Raw genomic sequence first — 21,783 nt, forward strand, 5'->3', positions numbered from 1 at the left:
TCCGAAAAGCTCTTTCCGAGTCCTTTTAGACCGTTGACGACATTCGTGAAACGGGTAAACATGTCGCCAATGGTTTCACTCGGTTTCATCCGAAAAAGTTTGAAAGAATGTAACAACAAATTGATTTTTGACTCTTTTACTCTACTTGTGCCCTCATGGGTCACTTCGAGCGTGTGCCAAATATCAAACGCAGTTTCACAAGTTGAAACACGGTTAAACTCGTTTTTATCAAGTGCACAAAATAAGGCATTCATAGCCTTTGCATTAAGAGTGAAAGCCTTCTTCTCCAAATCATTCCAATCGATCATTGGAAGAGAAGACTTTGAAAAACCATTCTCGACAAGATTCCAAAGATCAATGTCCATAGAAATAAGAAAGATTCTCATTCGGGTCTTCCAATAGGTGTAGTCCGTCCCATTAAACATGGGTGGACGTGTAATGGAATGGCCCTCTTGGTTTTCGGCGTAAGCCATCTCTCTTGGGTTTTAATCCTTTTGAGAGTTAACCGGGCTCTGATACCAATTGTTAGGATCGAGAGCACTAAGAGGGGGGGGGTGAATTAGTGCAGCGGATATTTTTCAACGATTAAAACCAAAAGCTGCGTTCGTTCGATAAAGACTATTTTGATGCAAAAGCCGATTCTAAGATTACTTATGATTAAGTGCAGTTTACGTTTAAACACAGTTAGCGTCTAAACGCGGTTTGTGTCTAAATGCAGATTGCGTCTAAGCGCAGTTTGCGTCTTAGCGCAGATTGCGTCTAAGCGCAGATTGCGTCTAAACGCAGATTGCGTCTAAGCGCAGATTGCGTCTAAACACAGTTTGCGTCTAGGAGCAGTTTAAGCAGAAGTATAAAGACAATGTTCTGCTGTTGTACAGCTCAAAAAGTAATCTGCAAAAAAAACAGATTTACGTCTAAACGCAGATTTACGTATAGACGCAGATTTACGTCTAAACGCAGATTTACATCTTAAACGCAGATTTGCGTCTGAAATTTGAAACTCGTTTGTATACTCGCAGAAGGTAGTATGCAGTTGAAATCAAGACGTAAACGTGAACTGAGATCTGATTTGTGCGAGGAAAGCCGATTTACGTCTAAATGCAGTTTTACGTCTAAATGTTGAAACTCGTTCGTAAAATTGCAGAGGACAGTTTGCAGTTATCACTAGGATCAAAATGTAAGTGTAAACTGCAAAGAAACTCGTTCGTAAAAGCACGGAAGATAGTTCTGCAGAATCAAACGTAAACGTAAACGTAAACTGTAATGTACGAAAATACGAATTTACGTCTGAATGCAGATTCGGAAGAACAGCACGTATGACACGGGAGTGTCTAATTTGCTACAATCTGCTCATATGGATCATACTGATAATATGATATTTTTTTCAGCCAACAATATTGCTACATAATCTTCAACTCAGCCTACTAAGATAAGACAGCTCATCAGCATATTCCCAGCACAAAGGAATACATTAATTGAGTTGGTTGGCAGCTGTAAAGCTGTATCATGGTACTTTTCTTCATAGCTAAGGAATTCATTAATGGAGTTGGTTGGCAGTTGTAAAGTATTTAATTTCGAAATTCCCTATGCATGAAGGGTTGTTTCATGCACTAGTATTTATTTTGGGGTTTAGGGCTTAGAAAAGGGTTTAGAAAACTAAGGATATTAGCAGAAGCTCTCTTGGAGTGCTCTTTTGAACTCTGTATCTCTTGGATGTGTCCTTGAGTGGTGAGTCTTTCGCTTTCAGTTCTGTATCCTTGTTTATTATCATTAGGGTGGTGATCTTCTGTATCCCTTTTGACTTTTAAACTTGGTGGTGAGCTATATATCGTTTTATCGAAGTTTCTTCAAAAGTGCGTTCCTTGCCTTTTGTGGCATTTTCTATCGGAACAACTGTTATATCGGTTTTCTATCGACATCCATTCTGCATTTATTCCTCCCCGGTATCAGTTTGGTATCAGAGCTAAAGGCTAGAGATCATGACAAGGCAGAATGGAAAAGATGTAATTGGTGAAGGTAGCGACCACGAAGATGACGCTGAGTCGTTGAGGCTGCAGCTACGAAAATTGCTGCGTAGCCTACAAGAAAAAAATGAAATAATCGATGAACTTCAAAGTAGACACAACCAGCATGAAAATGACGCTCGAGAGTTTACTTCTGATGATGAAACACCTCATCTTCCAAGGGAGTCGAGAAGATGTCGGAGAAGAAATGAAGTCCAAGATGAGTGGCAGAATAAATATAATCCCAGATTTGATATTCCAGAATTTGAAGGTAAAATAAATGTTGATGACTTTATCGATTGGCTTAATACAGTAGAAAGAATCTTCGATTTTCATGAACCACCAGAACAAAAGAAGGTCAAACTTGTGGCACTCAAACTCAGGCGGAATGCATCTTTTTGGTGGGAAAATCTGAAGAAACAAAGAGAACGTGAGGTGAAGAGTAAGATCGTTACATGGGAGAAAATGAAAAGGGAGCTAAAGAGAAAATATTTACCTCATAATTATAGACAGGAGATCTTTCTCAAAATACATGATTTCAAACAAAAAGATCTTAGTGTGGAGGAGTACACTGCAGAATTTGATAATTTGATGTTAAAAGGAGAGCTTGTGGAACCGGAAGAGCAAACAATTGCAAGATACTTAGGAGGTCTGAAGTATGAGATTGCTAAAGTTGTTCAGCTACAGCCATATTGGTCGTTGAATGATGTGAGCAAGCTGGCATTAAAAGTTGAAAAGCAACAGAAGTTTGAAAAGAGTTTTCGGTATGGCTCAAAAGAAGGCTACACGAAAGGAGGAAGTTCCAAGCCTACTGTCCAAAGCAAGGTGATATCGAAGGTGCAAGAAAAGGGTGAAGAATCTGCTGGCAGCAAAAAAACACCTAATTGTTCTACCCCAAGTGGCCGAAAATGCTTCAAATGTCATGGTTTTGGGCATATCGCATCAGATTGTCCAAATAGGAGGATTGTAACTTTGGTTGAAGATCATAGTGATGTAGGAGAAGATGAAACTGATGGCGAACCAAAATATGATGATGATGAGGAAGAGATTACTTATGCTGATCATGGTTTATCTATTGTACTGCAACGTAGTTTACAAGTGTCATATGTGGCCGACGATGAAAGTTGGGTGAGAAAAAATGTGTTTCACACTAAATGCACTTCTCTTGGCAAAGTATGCTTGGTAATCATCGACAGCGGCAGCTTTGAGAATGTGGTATCTTTGGAGATGGTACAGAAGCTAAAGTTGGACACCATCCCTCATCCGCATCCATACCAGTTATGTTGGCTGCAAAAAGGAAATGACATCAATGTAACTAAAAGATGTTCATTTTCTATTGGCAAGTATTATAAAGATGAAGTATGGTGTGATGTTGCTCCTATGGATGCTTGTCACTTGCTATTGGGAAGACCTTGGCATTATGATAGAAGGGTGTTGTATGACGGCTACAAACATACTTATTCTTTTAAGGTGAATGAAAAGAAGATTATTTTAGCTCCATTACAACCATCTGAAATCACTGCACCAAAGAAGAAAGTTAACGCTTTTATGTCGTATGGTGAATGCAAAGGTGAATTAGACAAGGGTGGTCATGTTATGGCTTTACTAGTAGTAGAAGAAAATGAACAACACAAGGAGACACCCGTAATCATGAAACAAATGTTGGAAGAGTTTGAAGATGTTATACCGGCAGAGATTCCACATGGCCTTCCACCCTTGAGAGATATCCAGCATCACATTGATCTTATTCCGGGGGCTGTTCTACCTAATAAGGCAGCATATAGAATGAGTCCCAAGGAGCATGAAGAACTTCAAAAGCAAGTTGATGAATTGGTTAAAAAAGGGTTAATCCGGGAGAGCATGAGTCCTTGTGCGGTTCCTGCTTTATTAGTGCCTAAGAAGGATGGTTCTTGGAGAATGTGCGTGGACAGTCGCACCATCAACAATATCACAGTGGACTATCGCTTTCCTATTCCAAGGTTAGATGACTTACTTGATCAATTGTGTGATGCTTATATTTTCTCTAAAATTGATTTGAGGAGTGGCTATCACCAAATAAGAATGAGGCCCGGAGATGAGTGGAAAACAGCGTTTAAAACTAGAGAAGGCTTATATGAATGGTTGGTTATGCCATTTGGACTATCTAATGCTCCTAGCACATTCATGAGATTTATGAATCACATACTTAAGCCATGCATTGGAATATTTGTTGTAGTTTATTTTGACGATATATTGGTGTACAGCAAGAGTGAAGAGGAGCATATGAATCATCTGAAAGAGATCTTTCTTATTTTGAGGCATCAAAAGCTTTATGCTAATCTAAAGAAATGTGATTTCTTTACTTCTAGTGTGGTATTTCTGGGTTATGTTGTTTCAAAAAATGGAATCATGATGGATCAAAGTAAGGTAGAGGCTATTCTCAGTTGGCCAACACCTGCTTCGTTGCATGATGTGAGGAGTTTCCAGGGCTTAACTTCATTTTACAGAAGATTTATCAAGGGTTTTAGCTCTATTGTCGCACCAATCACCGAATGTTTGAAATGTGATAAATTCAAATGGACTAGTGAGGCTAACGATGCTTTTGAGCTTTTGAAAAGAAAGGTTACTGAAGCTCCTATCTTAGTTCTACCAAATTTTGACAATGTATTTGAAGTTGAATGTGATGCATCTAATGTGGGAATTGGTGCTGTTTTGAGTCAAGACGGAAAGCCCATTGCATTTTTTAGTGAAAAGCTGAATGATACGAGAAAGAAATACTCTACTTATGATAAGGAGTTTTATGCGATTTATCGAGCTTTGTCTCATTGGAGTCAATATCTTCTTTCCAAGCCATTTGTTCTGTATTCTGATCATGAGGCATTAAAGTTCATTAATCACCAGCACAAGCTAAACAAGAGGCATGCAGCTTGGGTGGAGTTTTTACAATCTTACAACTTTACAATTAAGCACAAATCTGGTGTTCAAAATGTAGTTGCTGACGCATTGAGCAGAAAGCATTCTTTATTATCAGCAATGGAAGTCAAAGTGGTTGGATTTGAAACATTCAAAGATCTATATGAGAATGATGTGGATTTTGGCTCGATATGGCAGAATTGTAAATCAGGTTCCTTTCAACAATTTTTTATCTTTGATGGTTTTCTTTTTCGAGCTAATGCTTTGTGTGTTCCATCTTGTTCTTTGAGACAAATAATTCTAGCTGAAGCTCATGGTGGTGTTTTGGGAGGACATTTCGGCAGGGATAAGACTCTAGCTCTTGTTCAATCAAATTTTTACTGGCCTAAAATGTTTAGAGATGTGGATAGACATGTGAAGCAATGCCGAATGTGTCATTTGGCAAAAATAAGAAGTCAAAATTCTGGTTTGTACACTCCCTTGCCAGTGCCAAATGCTCCATGGGAGGATGTGAGTCTTTATTTCGTTTTGGGACTGCCAAGAACTCAAAGGAATAAGGATTCTATCATGGTTGTTGTTGACAGATTTTCAAAAATGTCTCACTTTGTTCCATGCAATAAATCAAATGATGCATCTCATATTGCTGATTTATATTTTAAGGAGATTGTTAAATTGCATGGTATTCCAAGAACTATGGTGTCTGATCGAGATTCAAAATTTGTTAGTCATTTTTGGAGAACTCTTTGGAGGAAGCTGGGTACTTCTTTGAATTTCAGCAGCTCGCATCATCCACAAACAGATGGGCAAACTGAGGTAACAAACCGAAGCTTGGGAAATTTGCTTAGAAGCTATGTTGGCAAGAATATTAAGCAATGGGATGTTATTCTTCCACAAATTGAGTTTGCCTACAATCGTTCTATGCATCATAGTATTGGTAAGAGTCATTTTGAGGTAGTTTATGGTGCTAATCCTGCTGGTCCTTTGGACTTAATCACTCATTCTACAACAAAGCAATTTAGTGGAGATGCTGATGAAAGAGCTAAGCAGATAAAGAAGCTACATGAGGGTGTGAAAGCAACCATTGAGAAACAAAACGAGCGGTACATGCAAGCTGCTAACAAACACAAAAAACTTGTGGAGTTTAATGCAGGTGATTTGGTTTGGATTCATCTAAGGAAGGAGAGGTTTCCGCCGGGAAAATTTGGAAAACTGAAACCTAAGGCTGATGGTCCATTCAAGGTGCATAAGAGAATTGGCAAAAATGCTTATGAGATTGAGCTATCTAATGATTATGGAGTATCCCCAATATTTAATGTGGCTGATTTAAGTCCTTTTTATAATCATGATGACGAAACAAACAAGAACTTGAGGACAAGTCTTTTTCAACCAGGGGAGATTGACACGGGAGTGTCTAATTTGCTACAATCTGCTCATATGGATCATACTGATAATATGATATTTTTTTCAGCCAACAATATTGCTACATAATCTTCAACTCAGCCTACTAAGATAAGACAGCTCATCAGCATATTCCCAGCACAAAGGAATACATTAATTGAGTTGGTTGGCAGCTGTAAAGCTGTATCATGGTACTTTTCTTCATAGCTAAGGAATTCATTAATGGAGTTGGTTGGCAGTTGTAAAGTATTTAATTTCGAAATTCCCTATGCATGAAGGGTTGTTTCATGCACTAGTATTTATTTTGGGGTTTAGGGCTTAGAAAAGGGTTTAGAAAACTAAGGATATGAGCAGAAGCTCTCTTGGAGTGCTCTTTTGAACTCTGTATCTCTTGGATGTGTCCTTGAGTGGTGAGTCTTTCGCTTTCAGTTCTGTATCCTTGTTTATTATCATTAGGGTGGTGATCTTCTGTATCCCTTTTGACTTTTAAACTTGGTGGTGAGCTATATATCGTTTTATCGAAGTTTCTTCAAAAGTGCGTTCCTTGCCTTTTGTGACATTTTCTATCGGAACAACTGTTATATCGGTTTTCTATCGACATCCATTCTGCATTTATTCCTCCCCGGTATCAACGTAGAACTTGTTCGTGAAAGCGCAGAGAGCAGTAGTAATGAAGGAGGTTTGCAGTAATGATAAAGTGCTCAAAAATAAACGCAAACCAGAGATTTAGAGTGGTTCGGTCAGCCTTGACCTACTCCACTTTTGGCTTCCTCCACCGACGAGGTCGCCGACGTCAACTAGGGGCCTTCCTTCAATAGGCGAAGGCCAAACTTCTCTTTTACAATTTCTCTCCTTTTGACAGGCTTAGGAAACAACCTTTACAGACCTTTCTCTCCTCACTTTACCACTGAAAACTTGAAGAACAGAAGGAGGAGACTTAAAGGCTTTACAACACTTTTGAGCTCTTAGAATCACAGAAAAGATCAAGATTTCGGTGTAGGTCTGTATCTTTTCAGTGCTGAATGGGTGGGGAATTTATAGGCCCCAACCCAATTCAAATTTGGAGCTCAAAACAATCAAATCCCGGAATTCTGGGATCAAGCGGTTGCACCTCTTGACTGGAGAGGTTGCATCGCCTGGCAGAGCTCGAAGACCGAGCTCAGGCGGTGCCACCTCTCTGCCAGGGAGGTTGCACCGCCCAGTCTTGCTCGAGGACTGAGCTCAGGCGGTGCCACCTCTCTGCCAGGGAGGTTGCACCGCCCAGTCTTGCTCGAAGACTGAGCTCAGGCGGTGCCACCTCTCTGCCAGGGAGGTTGCACCGCCCAGTCTTGCTCGAAGACTGAGCTCAGGCGGTGCCACCTCTCTGCCAGGGAGGTTGCACCGCCCAGTCTTGCTGGAAGGCCTAGCCCAGGCGGTGCCACCTCCTGGCCTGGGCGGTTGCACCTCCTGGTGCAATCAGGGTCCGAATGGTTCATTCCATTCGGCCCAATTTCAGTCTTTCAGGGGCCCAATTGCCCCAAGATTAAGCCAATGGGATCACCTCCCATTTTCTAACTTAATCAACGTGCTAACTACGATTAAATCTAAGACAACTTCTGCAGCTTTGCTTCGGTGCGTCAATCGCTCCTTCCGGCGAGTTTCCGACGAACTTCCGTCGATCATCCGATGAACCCTCGGTGATGCTCCTGCGGACTTCCGGCAAACTCCTGGACTTTGCGACGATCCATTTGGCAAGTTCCGACGAGCTTCGCTTGGCAAGCTTCTGGACTTCTCGGATCTGTTCTCGCAGAACCTCCGACGACCGTCCGAACTTCCGTCGAACTCTCGAACTCCCAACGTGATCATGAACTTGACTCCGGCGCAACTCCTGCTGCTTGTCTATCTTTCATCGTAGTTAATCCTGCACACTTATCTCAACACATAGATTAGACAACAAATGACAATTGACTTCATCATCAAAATCCGAGATTCAACAGCTATGAGACCAACTGCATTGTTAGGACTCTAACTAGGAGAGTCCTAATTGAGAGGGATATTCATGTAAAACCTACCTAAGTCGACCCCTATTAAAGAGATGAAGTGGCCGGCTAGGGTTAGGAGGTTATTTCTTAGAGAAGAATAAGGAGTTGTAAAGGAATAGGAGTCTTGAGTAGGAGTCCTATTAGGAGTTGGTTAGAAGTAGGAGTCTTGAGTTGGAGTCCTATTAGGAGTTGGTTAGAAGTAGGAGTCTTAAGTAAGAGTCCTATTAGGAGTTAGGGTTTAGAAGCCCTATAAATAGTCATGTATTCCACCTCTTTTCATAAGCAATAGATGAATCTTTTCTGCAGCCTTTGAGCAGCAACTTGGAGGGAGGAACCCCTATAGAGTTCCAAGGATCTTTCGCACGACATCAAGAGGAGCAATTGAACCATGAAGCTTAGAGGACTAGGGTCGCTCCTCAACCAGTAATATTGAAGCCCTCAGCCCCCCCTACTGTCGACCAAGTCCCTACACCAAAGAGGTTAACAAGAGAAGAGCTTCAGGAGCGATATACGAAGGGGTTATGTTGGCATTATGACGAGCCGTGGAGCTGTGAGCATCGCTGTAGTAAAGGGGGACTTCTAATGATTGAACCGACAGAAGAAGAGGTCATTGAACATCCAGAAGAGAGCCTTGAACATGAATAAGAAGATGCAGAAGAAGAGCCACAACCGACCGAAGTTACGGTACATACACTAGCTGGCTACTCAAACCCGCAAACGATGAAAGTTGGAGGCCTTCTCAAACAACAACCGATCACTGTTCTCATCGACACGGGAAGAACTAATAACTTCCTAAATAGTAAAGTTACTGTCCATATGAACTTACCTATTGAGAATTGCAGTAGGTTTGTCGTTAAGGTCGCCAATGGACGGATTTTGAAGTGTGATCATAGGTGCCCGCAGGTGAAACTGTTGCTGCAGGACCAAGAGATAATTGTAGATTTCTTCCTCCTCCCTCTTGATGATCATGAGGCCATACTCAGAATTAAATGGTTGATGACATTAGATGATATTTCTTGGAATTTTATGCAACTAATTATAAAATTTTATAGTAAGGAGAAACAGGTGATACTGCACGGGAAACGTGAGGGCGACGTAACGATGATTTGCACACAACAAATGGAGAAGGTTTTGCATAAAGCATGTAGGGGCTTTTTGGTACAACTTGAGCAGCAAATTAAAGGAGAGCCAATAGAATTTGAAGATCCAAACCTATTTCCTTTGCTTGTTGAATTTTCAGATATATTTGACGAGCCGCACAACCTACCTCTTATTCGTCGGCATGATCATTGTATAATGATTTTTCCAGTCAAATCTCCAGCAAATACTCAGCCATATCAGTATCCACATCTCCAGAAGGATGAAATAGAAAGGATTGTAAAAGAGTTGCTTGAAACAAGAGTTATTCAACCAAGTTGCAACCTCTACTCTTCACCAGTGCTACTTGTACGCAAGAATGACAGAACATGGCGAATATGCGTTGATTACCGAGCTCTCAATGGCATAACCATCAAGGATAAATACCCTATTCCAGTAGTAGATGAATTGCAAGATGAAAGAGAGCACAAATCTTCACAAAACTGGACCTTCGATCTGGGTATTATCAAATACGAGTGTATGAAGAAGTCATACCGAAAACCGCCTTTCGAACACACAATGGCCACTACAAATTTTTACTTTCTTCAACAAAAGGTGAAATATCTTGGGCATATTATATCAGAGGAAGGTGTGACAGTGGACCCCTTCAAAATTGAAGTAATGCAAAACTAGCCTACCCCGAGGAACATAAAATTGCTACATGGCTTTCTGAGTTTAACAGGCTACTATTGCAAGTTCGTGAAAAACTATGGAGAGATTAGTGCACCACTTACTTCCTTACTGAAAAAAGATGTCTTCCAATGGTCGGACAGAGCCTCCGCTGCCTTCGACAAACTTAAGGCAGCCATGACGATGACGCCAGTGCTAACACTACCAGATTTCAACCGACCATTCATTATTGAGGCCGACGCATCTAGAGTCGGAATTGGAGCCATTCTCATGCAAGATGGTCGACCACTCACATACACTAGCAAGGCATTATCTCCCTCCCATCAAAATAAGTCAACATATGATAAGGAGATGCTCGCCATTGTGCACGTAGCAACGAGGTGGAGACCCTACTTGATTGGCCGACGATTTCAAATTAAAACCGACCATAAAAGCCTTAAGTACTTTTTGGAGCGAAATATATCATCTCCTGAGCAGCAAAAATGGGTAACAAAACTTCTTGGATTTGATTACAAAATAACTTACAAAAAGGGGAAAGAGAATGTTCTTGCAGATGCGCTTTCGCAGCTACCCGAGCAAGTTGAAGTTTCGGCCGTTTCACTTCCGACCAGCGACTTTCTTAAGGATATTAAGATGGAATGGCAGGAAGATTCAGAGACTAGTAAGATTATAAAAAAAAAATTGGAGGAAGCACCAAGCCCCATGGCTCATTACAATTGGGACTCAAAAGAATTACACTATAAGGGACGCATTGTGCTTATGATAAATTCTACTTGCATCTTCACGAGCAGATTTTGGACAAAGTTATTCCATATACAGGGTACTAAATTGAAAAGGAGTATGACATATCACCCACAAACCGATGGCCAGACGAAAGTTGTAAATAGGTGCTTGGAGACAACCCAAAACTACCCACCAAATATGACTACCCAAGGAGAACTTCTGACTTAGCCAAGTGCCAATATTGATCGACGGATCATGACTCGACGACGACGATCCACTACTGAATTGCTAATACAGTGGGCAAACCTACTAATAGAATATGCCACTTGGGAGAACTATGATGACTTGAAGATCAAATTCCCAAAATTCATGAATCGTCAGCCTCAAGGACAAGGCTGATTTGAAGAGGGCGGGTTTGTTAGGACTCTAGCTAGGAGAGTCCTAATTGAGAGGGACATTCATGTAAAACCTACCTAAGCCGATCCCTATTAAAGAGGTGAAGTGGCTGGCTAGGGTTAGGAGGTTATTTTATAGAGAAGAATAAGGAGTTGTAAAGGAATATGAGTCTTGAGTAGGAGTTCTATTAGGAGTTGGTTAGAAGTAGGAGTCTTGAGTTGGAGTCATATTAGGAGTTGGTTAGAAGTAGGAGTCTTAAGAAAGAGTCCTATTAGGAGTTAGGTTTTAGAAGCCCTATAAATAGTCATGTATTCCACCTCTTTTCATAGGCAATAGATGAATCTTTTTTGCAGCCTTTGAGCAGTAACTTGGAGGGAGGAACCCCTATAAAGTTCCAAGGAGGCCGATCCCCTAACGAGATCAACCCCAAGTTTAGAATCTACAAGGGTTCTAACATGCATCCATCATATGGACAGGTATACAGCACACCAGTCTGTCCGGTTATCACGATGTCCCTCTTGAGTAACCTATGACCGGGATTATTTAGAATATGTGTTTAGAGGTGAATCGATCTCATTTTCGTGATCTCATCACGATCTGATTCCCATTGAACAAATCCAAGGACACACAATATTTATATATGCATATATGCAATAGTTATAAAGTGATATATACTAAAATATAATAAGCAAAAAAGATTCTGTATCAAGTCACACGTGTCATCACTCACGTGATTGGCTTGCTGGGCACCTATGACTAGCAGCGGTACCATCACTTGTAGCACTGACACTAGGTGATACCATCATCTAGTCTGATGGTACCACCGCTTAACACCCTTCCCTTGGGTAGTACCCCTGCCCAGTCTAACAATACCACCACTAGATAGTCTCTCCGAGACTATGTCTGGGCGGTACCACCGCCTAAACTGACGGTACCATCGCTCGACACATTCTCGGAGATTGTGCCATGACGGTGCCACCTGTTGGGTCACTATTTGGGCCTTCCACTTAGCCCAACACAACCTAATCTTGGGCTCAATAGGCCCCAAATTGAGTTGTTTTAATTTCAACCCTATTATGTACTAACTAAGAATTTTAAGGCATACACTAAGTAAAAGAATTTGATTAGTCTAGGTTTCTTCCGGTGAGCTTCCGACGATTTTCCAGCGAACTTCCAACGATCTCTCGGTAATATTCTAGTGGACTCTCGGCAAGCACCTTTTTTTTTTGGTAAGTAAAAGTAAATTGATTATGTGTAAAGATTCTACAAATAGCTTTATCTATACAAGTCATAGACAAAGCCAATTAACTCATAGAGTGCGAATGCGATAGTTATGACTACACATGCTGTAGACTATAACTACCTGTGGGTATATTATTTGACATCATTCCCAAGATCTTTAGCTAATAGCAAAATTAAATTTGATAAAAATATCTTTTTCTCTTCGGGTGAAGTGCTCGATTTTGAGATCATGCTCCATACAGGATCTTGAGTCTCTAATAATCTCTTTCAAGAGCTGAGCATTGTTTGTGTGTTGACATTCAAAGATTCTATTACATCTCTCCTTCCACATCCACCAAATAGCGCATCTGAAAGTAACCTTTGCCAGTTGTGTAAGTGGCCCTTTTCTTGAGAAACATTGCATAAGGTCGCCTAGTTCTTGGTGCAAGTTTGGTTGCGGCAGTCTATTGAGTTCAAATCGCTAGAGAATCTCCTTCCATATCCATTTTGTATAATTACAAGCAAAATAAAGGTGGTCAACAGTTTCTTCTTGTTGCAAACAAAGGGAGCATCGGTTAACATGATAGATACCTCTTCTTTTCATATTGTCTATTGTAGGTAGTTTATTGAGAAGGGCCTGCCATGTACATAAGGAGTGTCTTTGTGATCCCGGTCGATCCCATGTCCAACTGCTTGGGACCCACTTGTTATTTCTTTGTCTAATTTGATTCCATACGGATGTGGCACTAAATTTGCCATTGTCATGAGGCCAAATAAGTATATCTGAAGAGTTGTTCCTGATTGGAATAGCTATGATAGTCGGCCAAAGTGATAACATTTCGGGAGAAATAGGATTAGGGAGACACCAGGTACCGTTAGCAATGAACTCGGAAACCTTCCAATCTTTGGGAGCCCCAAGATCTTTTCGTATTCTGTCGCCATATAATTGAAATATACTCTTCCCATTCACCCAAGGATCGTACCACATATTAGTACTAGTTCCAGAAGAGATTGCATAAGAAATGTGTTTGATTAGCCAATTCCTTGCCTTTAAAATTCCTTTCCAAGCTGAAGAGTGGTATGTTCTTGTTGAAATTTCCCAGATTGATTCCTTTGAAAGATACCTAGCAGAAACCCATTGTGACCATAAGGAACATTTGTTTTGCAAAAGATCCCACAATTGTTGTACCAGGCATGCTTGATTCCAATCTCTAGTATTTCTCAAGTTTAGCCCCCCTTCATCTTTCTGTTTGCAAATGCTATCCCAATTTACCATATGCATTGCCTTATCATTTGTGCCATTCCAGAAGAAGTTCATTAATAACCGTTCAATATCTTGGAGAAGTCCAGCAGGCAGAAGAAATGCATTACACCAATATATAGAGTAGGAGTGCAATACAGAATGGATGAGTTCGAGTCGTCCTGCTTTTGATAGAAGCCTATTTTTCCAAGAAGAAATTCTATTCTTTATTTTTTGTAGGATAGGCTGACAGTGGGTTTTGTGAATGCCTGTGGATATGAGCGGGAGACCCAAATAAGGAACTGGCAGGCTTCCCTCACTAACCCCCAAAGTTTGTGCAATAAAGACCTTATTCTCAACCTAAGGGCTCATATATACTTTACTTTTCGCATGATTTAACTGAAGTCCAGAAACCATACCAAAGTCATTCATAATAGTAGCCAGGTTCTTTACTGAAGTTGGATCATTTTGGAGAAAGATAAGTAAATCATCTGCAAATGTTATATGTGATATATGAATAGAGCCAGCATTGGGTACCTTTATGCTGCCATTTAAGACTGCATGTTCCAACATACAGCTAAGTCCTTCCATCGCAATAGTAAAGAGATACGGAGAGAGTGGATCACCTTGTCGGATGCCATTCGTGCTCCCAAAAAAACCAATAGGTGAGCCATTAAAGAGTATCGAAAACTTTGGAGTTTCCAGGCAAGATTGAATCCAATTAACCCATTGCTGTGGGAAGTTCATATCGAGGAGCATCTTATAGATAAATTTCCTATTAACTGAATCAAAGGCTTTCCGTAAATTAGCTTTAAAACATATTTTTGTCCCTCTTGCTTTTGAATGCAAATCTTTGACCAAGTCATTAGCAAGCAAAATGTTATGATGTATACTTCTCCCTTTGATGAAAGCAGCTTGATTTGGGCTAATGATCTTGTGTATTACCTTTTGCATTCTATTTGCTAATACTTTGGAGATGATCTTGTAAATAAAGTTGCATAATGATATGGGTCGATAGTTCTCTAGTGAATCAGCCCCTGCATTCTTCGGAATTAAAGAAATAAAGGTGCAATTCATCTCTCTAAGAATATGACCTGAAGAGAAAAAATGTTGGCAAGCCTTGATCACATCATTTCCAATAATAGACCAAGCAGTTTGGTAAAATTCAGCTGGAAATCCATCTGGACCTGGGCTTTTGTGCTTTGGTGACTTAAAGACAACACATACAATTTCGTCGTCAGTAATTGGGGCATTGAGGATTGAAATAGCTTCCGAATCAAGTTTTCTAGTCGGCTCCACATGAATGTTATTAGTTTTCCCAGCTTGATTGAGTAAGGAATAAAAAAATTGCTCTGTGTGTGCTTTAACCTCTTCTAAATTCTCAATAAGATTATTATCTTTGTCTCTGCATTTGCTGATACGGTTAACAGCCCTTCGAGTAGCAATTGAAGCATAGAAAAATTTAGTATTGGAATCTCCTAGTGTAAGCCAATGCTGTCGAGACTTCTGCTTTACAAAACTTTCCTCCTGTTTTAAGGCTTGCATGAAGTTATTTCTAGCTTCTGTCTCTTTGTAGATAATATTCTCATCATTTGGCTGAAGTTGCAGCTCATGTTGCAATGACATTAGTTCCTTCCTGCAAAATTGAACTGTGGTGGTAATATTGCCAAAGGTATTTGTATTCCACTCCTTTAGTGCTGCTTTACAGGCTTTGAGCTTTTGACATAAGATGTAAGGGGGAGATCCATGCACATTAACATTCCAAGCAGATCTGATAACATCAAGAAATTGAGGATGAGTACTCCACATGTTAAAGAATCTAAACGGTTTCTTGCCTCTTGGTGTCGCTTTATCTGCGTGTATATACATTAAAGAATGGTCAGAAAACAAAGGAGCACCATACTCAAGAAGTGAATCTGGGTAAACTGTTAACCATTCATGATTAATCAAACACCTATCAAGTCGAGCCATTATTTTTCTGTTAGCAGCACCTTGATTACTCCAGGAGAGCCAATTACCCACAGATTTCATATCAAACAAAGCTGCAGTGTCAATGTAATCATTAAAACTTTGAAGCTGACTTTCTGAAAGTTGTCTACCCCCCTCTTTTTCATTTGTGTACCAAACAGTATTAAAGTCTCCAAGAACAATCCAAGGTACATTGAGACAGCCATTTGCAATATTAGTCAGGTCAGACCAAAGAGTATTTCTTTCTTGCATACTATTTGAAGCATATATACCAATGAAATTGAATTGACAGCCATTCTTTTTGTCCTCTACCTTAAGTTGAATGAATTGATCAGTAGCAGAAAGAAACCAAGCATTAATAGAGTTAGGATGCCATAAGACCCATATTCTACCAAAAGTTTCATTTGAGTCATTGGTAAACAGTTCTGCGTCCGGCCATATTAAATTCTTTTGAGCTTGAACGCGCGATTGTTTAATTTTCGTTTCTACTAGAATAACAATATCACATGTGGCAGACTTGATTATTCTATTGAGCTCCCGACATTTTTCCGGCTTATTAAGTCCGCGAACATTCCAACATGTTATCTTCATCAGTAATAAAGAAATGAAAAGGTGGTAAGGTATTCATCCTACGACTTTGGATGGACTGTACCATCCTTTTTCTTATCCTTCGGTTTTGTATTTTCCTCCCGCATAATATCCTTACCTTTTATGACTTTATTTCTATATTTATCCACTTCATCTACAGCTTGCAGATTTTTAAACTTTAAAATACCTTGAATCATGTGGTCTTGATTGGCAGGGTTTGTTGAAGTACGATAAGATTGTTGCAGCACAATTTCCTGGATAGTACTTGTTGGAGTAACTTGGCTAGAGAGGTTTGTTGGGGCATGAGTTTGTTGAGACAGAATATCCTTGTTGGCGATGTTTGTTGTGGCTTGAGTTTGTTGAGGAAGAATATCCTTGCTGGCGAGATTTGTTTGGGCCTGAGTTTGTTGAGTTATTGTGGACGGATCCAATGATATTGGAAGAGATGAAGTTCCTGACTTATGTTTCTCCTGTCCACTAGTACCAAGGGAAACCTCTATTGTGGAAGGCTCCGACATTATAGGAAGAGATATAATTTTGGATTTGTCCTTCTGTCCGCGGTGCTGTCCTTGTGAGTCGGAATGCTCAATAGTCTTCGCCACCATCGGTGCTACTGCCATTAGAGTAGACTCGCTTTGTTGCGGAGGCGCTTGACGTGGTCGATAGACCTTTGTGATTTGTTTTGGAGTTTGCTGACAAGCTCCATTTGCATGACCAAAAGATAAGCAATGCTGACATCGTTGTGGCTTCCAAGAATATGAGACATGTACTTTCCGAGTATTCCCGTCAAGATCACGATAGAAAACCTCATTTGGAAGATCTTCGTCAGAAGAAACCAGTACACATGCTCGTGCAAATGCTAATCTCGTCTGAGCAGCTGTTGCTTTGTCGATGTAGAGTGGCTGTCCCAGAGTGCTGCATAACTTTGCAATAAAACGTCGACTCCAAAGATGTAGAGGAAGACTTTGAAAGGATACCCATAATGGAATAGACTGTAGGCTATCTAACTCCAAACGGACATCAGGAGACCAGCGTCGTAGAATCATTGGATGGCCGCGAATAGTCCAGAATCCTTCGAGGACTCGTTGTAAATCTTCTTCAGAGTATAGCTTGCAAACAAAGAATCCGTTCTCCAGCATATGAAGATCAAATGACGATATTCCCCATCGAGTTTTGATAAATGAGGATAGTGGGAAATAAGATGTTTTGAGACCTACCACATAGCCAACAATCGCCATAGACCATGTCTCAATAAGCTCTGCTGAATCAGCAGTCTCGTATACAGCAATCTTCTTATCAGCCTGAACTTCTGGAGTAAAGAATTCCAAGCTTAGATCCGGACTTCCAACCGGAGCCTTGAAGAGGCTAGTCCAAGGCCTAGGGTCACTGGAAATGAGGGCAGGCTGCCGCGATCTAGAGCGCGATCTACTTCGATGTTGTTTCGTCGAAGGAGTTTCTCTCTGGAGAGGATATGGAGGAGGAGCCAATTGAGGGGTAACGGTAGGGAGTCTTACCATCGTATCAACTCTCCCGCCACCATCGCCAGCCCTAGGGGCCGTCGCTGCCATGTTTGATCCCTCTTCTGGTCGCGGCTATAGAATCATCTCCATAGGGAAAAACCACCGTCGCAGTCGCAGTATATCAGATCGCCGCTACAGTACCATCGCCCTAGGGAGATCTGGTCGCTGCTATAGTATCGTCGCCCTTGGGGAGAAGCCGATGCTGTAGGAGATCCGATCACCACTACAGTAAGGGAGATCAGATCGTTGCTATAGTATCGTCGCCCGTGGGAGAAAGCCAACGCTGCAGGAGTCAGATCGCCCTAGGGAGATCTCGTCGCCGCTACAGTGTCGTCGCCGCTACAGTACTGTCGCTGCTACAGTGTCGTCGCTGCCGCTACAGTACGTCGCCCTTGGGAAACAGCCGACGCTGCAGGAAATCAGATCGCCGCTACAGTGTCGTCGCCTGTCGCCCGTGGGAGAAAGCCGACGCTGCAGGAGTCAGATCGCCCTAGGGAGATCTGGCCGCCGCTACAGTGGTCGCCCTAGATATGTTCGCCGCTACAGTGTCGTCGCCGCTGCAGGTGTCAGATCGCCCTAGGGAGATCTGGCCGCCGCTACAGTGTCGTCGCCGCTTCGGCAAGCACCTGGACTTCACGACGATCTTCTTGGCAAGTCCCGACTATTGAATCTCAGATTTTGATGATGAAACCAATCGATATGTTTTTAAGTTTTAATCTATGTTTTGAGTGACGCGGGATGCTTCGATTGGGATGAGATAATTAAAGTAGGAAAAATCATGTTGTGCCGGAGGAACATGTCAGAAGATTGGACGTCAGGCCGATGGATCAGTCGACATATTGACAGAAGGCTTCGGGCCATGGATTCGGGTATTGGGCCAAGAAGAGCGGATATTGCGCCAAGGATATCAAAGTTGCGGAGTCAACTGGCCGAAACTAGTCGATTGTGCAATAGGCTGCAAGAGAGGATGATGCGCTGAAGAATCGGACGATGCGTCGAGGGACCAATGACATGCCAGACAACTTAATTAATGCTTATTATTAATTGTCTAGATTGAAGTGTATTTTTAGATGTGTATGATTAACTATGATAGCAAGGCATGAAGCAAAATGACATCCCAGAGTCAAGGACACGATTATGTTAGGAGTTCGAGAGTTCGTCAGAAGTCCGGACGTTCGTCGGAAGTTCTGAAGGAACCAGTCGAGAAGTCTCAGAGCTTGCTAGAGAAGCTCATCGGAACATGCCAAGAAGATCATCTTGAAGTCCAGGAGTTCGCCAGAAGTTCTTCGGAAGCTTACCAGAAGAATAGATATAGGGACTTGTTTTGCTTAGCAAATGTCTTAGGATTTCATAGTTAGCACGTAATTGGGCTTGGATTTGGGCCAACCCAATTAGGGGCCAACTAGGCCTATGTAAGTGTTAAGATCAAGAGTCAGCACTAAGAGGGGGGGGGGGGGGGGTGAATTAGTGCAGCAATAAAAACTACGTCTTCAAAAAATCTCGTTACGATAAAACCATTTCCGACGTTGAAAACTGATTTCGGAAACTTAATAACTTAGAAGCGTAAGGAAGCATAGTGACTATCTAAGTAGTTTGCATTATGTAAATAGCAAGAATAAAAATGTAAACCAGAGAACATGGCTGTTTATAGTGGTTCGATCGTCGTGACCTACATCTACTCCTCTGATTCCTCTTCCGTCGAGGCCACCGGCATCCACTAACGATCTTCGTTTACTAGGCAAAGATCAACCTCCTTCTTACACCCCTCTTCCCTTTTTATCGGGTTTAGGAGACAACCCTTACAAGCACTCACTCTTCTATTACATAATTCTAACACTTAGACTAGAGGAGGATTCTCACAAGGGATTTCTACAACGTTTTTCTATTTTTGAACTCTCTGTGCTTGTGTGCTTTAACCAAGGATGAGAGGGGTATTTATAGGCTTCAAGTTGATTCAAACTTGGAGCCTAAAACTTTCTCATCCCGGGTTCCTTGGGCACGGGCGGTACCACCGCCTGCATTGGGCGATACCACAGCCTACTGTTAGTCGACATTTACAATGTCCTGGGTGGTACCACCGCCCAGGTCTGGCGGTGCCACCGCCTGGGGGGTAGTGCTGGGTGGTACCACTACCCAGACTGTCGGTACCACTACCCAGACTGGCGGTACCACCGCCTGGCACCGTGCTAGGGTCGGTACAATTGCCCAGACTAGCGGTACCATTGCCTGACATAGTCTCGAAGACTATGCCATGACGGTGAGGCTTCTTGGGGCACTATTTGGGCCTCTTATTGGCCCCAACACAATTCTTACATGGGCCTTGCTGGCCCCTAATTGGGTTGGCCCAAATCCAAGCCCAATTATGTGCTACTACGAAATCCTAAGACATTTGCTAAGCTAAACAAGTCCCTTTGTCTATTTTTCCGGCGAACTTCTGACGATCTCTCGGTAATATTCTGGCGGACTCCCAACAAGCTCCTGGACTTTATGATGATCTACTTGGTGAGTTCCAACAAGCTTCTCTGGCAAGCTCCAACACTTCTCGGCTGGTTCCTCCAGAACTTTCGACGAACGTTCGGACTTCCGACGAACTCTCGAACTCCCAACGAAGTCACGTCCTTGACTCCGGGACTTCATTTTGCTTCATGCCTTACTATCATAGTTAATCCTACACATGTAAAAACACACTTCGATCTAGACAATTAATACTAAGCATTAATCAAGTTGCTTGGCATGTCATTGGTCCCTCAACGCTTTGTTCGATTCTTCGGTGCATCGTCCTCTCTTACAGCCTATTGCCCAATCGGCCAATTGACTACGTAACTCCAATATCCTTGGCGGAATATCCGCTCTTCTTGGCCTGATGCCCAAATCCCTGGTCCGAAGCCTTCTGTCGATACGTCGACCGATCCATCGGTTTGACGTCCAATCTTCTGACATGTTCTTCTCCGGCACAACTTGATTCTTCCTGCTTTAATTGTCTCAACTTAATCGAACCATCCTGCGTCACTCAAAACACAAATTAAAACATAAACACTTATCAATTGGTTTCATTATCAAAATACGAGATTCAACAATCTCCCCCTTTTTGATGATGATAACCAATTGATGATGGAGTTAACCTTAACTCCCGGAGTTTAAACAAACTCCCCCTATCAATATGCCTTATTGATAGAAACTCTTGTATTAAAAAATCCAAGCAAACATGTCATGATCAAATCATGCATGACATCAACATACTTCTCCCCCTTTGTCATCAACAAAATGGAGAAGTCCAACTATTCATGTGTTTGGAAATAGAAGTTCAACTCATTGTATGAAAAACATAATATCAAGTTTTATTATTATGCAATTTGAAGCTAGAAAATTTAGCAAGTGTTACATCATGCTTAGAGCATTCATGCTATCAAGTTTTAGATATGCAAGTTTTACAACATACAAGCTAGCAAATTTAAAGATGTGCAAATTGACATATTTGCTTTTCTTTGGGATGTGCAAGATAGCATTTCTTTATAATGTTCAAGATAGCAAGTTCTACATCATGCTAGCTAGCAAATTAGAGATGTTCAAGAAAGCAACTCTTGCTTCTTGAAATATACAAGTTGCAAGCTAGCAAATTTTTGCTTCCTTTACAATGTTTGAGCTAGCAATTTTGCTTCCATTGCAAAGTGCAAGTTAGCATGTTTTGCATCTTAAGATAGGCAAGATAGCACTTTTGGTATACAAATTTATAGTATGCAAGCTATCAAATTTTACACATAAAAATTTAGCTAAATTTTACATCTTTTGAGATGTGCAAGATGAACTATTTGGCCTCTTTTTGAAATGTGTAACTTGGCAAACATTGCTTCTCTTAAGATTTGCAAGATAATACTTCTTTCTTATTTTTGATATTAGCAAGCCAGCAAGTTTGTCTCTTTTCGAATTGTGCAAGCTAGCAAATTTTCTTTCTAGCAAGTTTTGCTCCCCCTTTGTCATTGTCAAAAAGAAGGGAAAACCCTTTACATCAATTTTCAAATTATAACAAAGAAAAATATCATAGATGA

Source organism: Musa acuminata, chromosome BXJ3-8 (genome assembly GCF_036884655.1).
Source record: "Musa acuminata AAA Group cultivar baxijiao chromosome BXJ3-8, Cavendish_Baxijiao_AAA, whole genome shotgun sequence".
In the NCBI taxonomy this organism is placed as follows: Eukaryota; Viridiplantae; Streptophyta; class Magnoliopsida; order Zingiberales; family Musaceae; genus Musa; species Musa acuminata.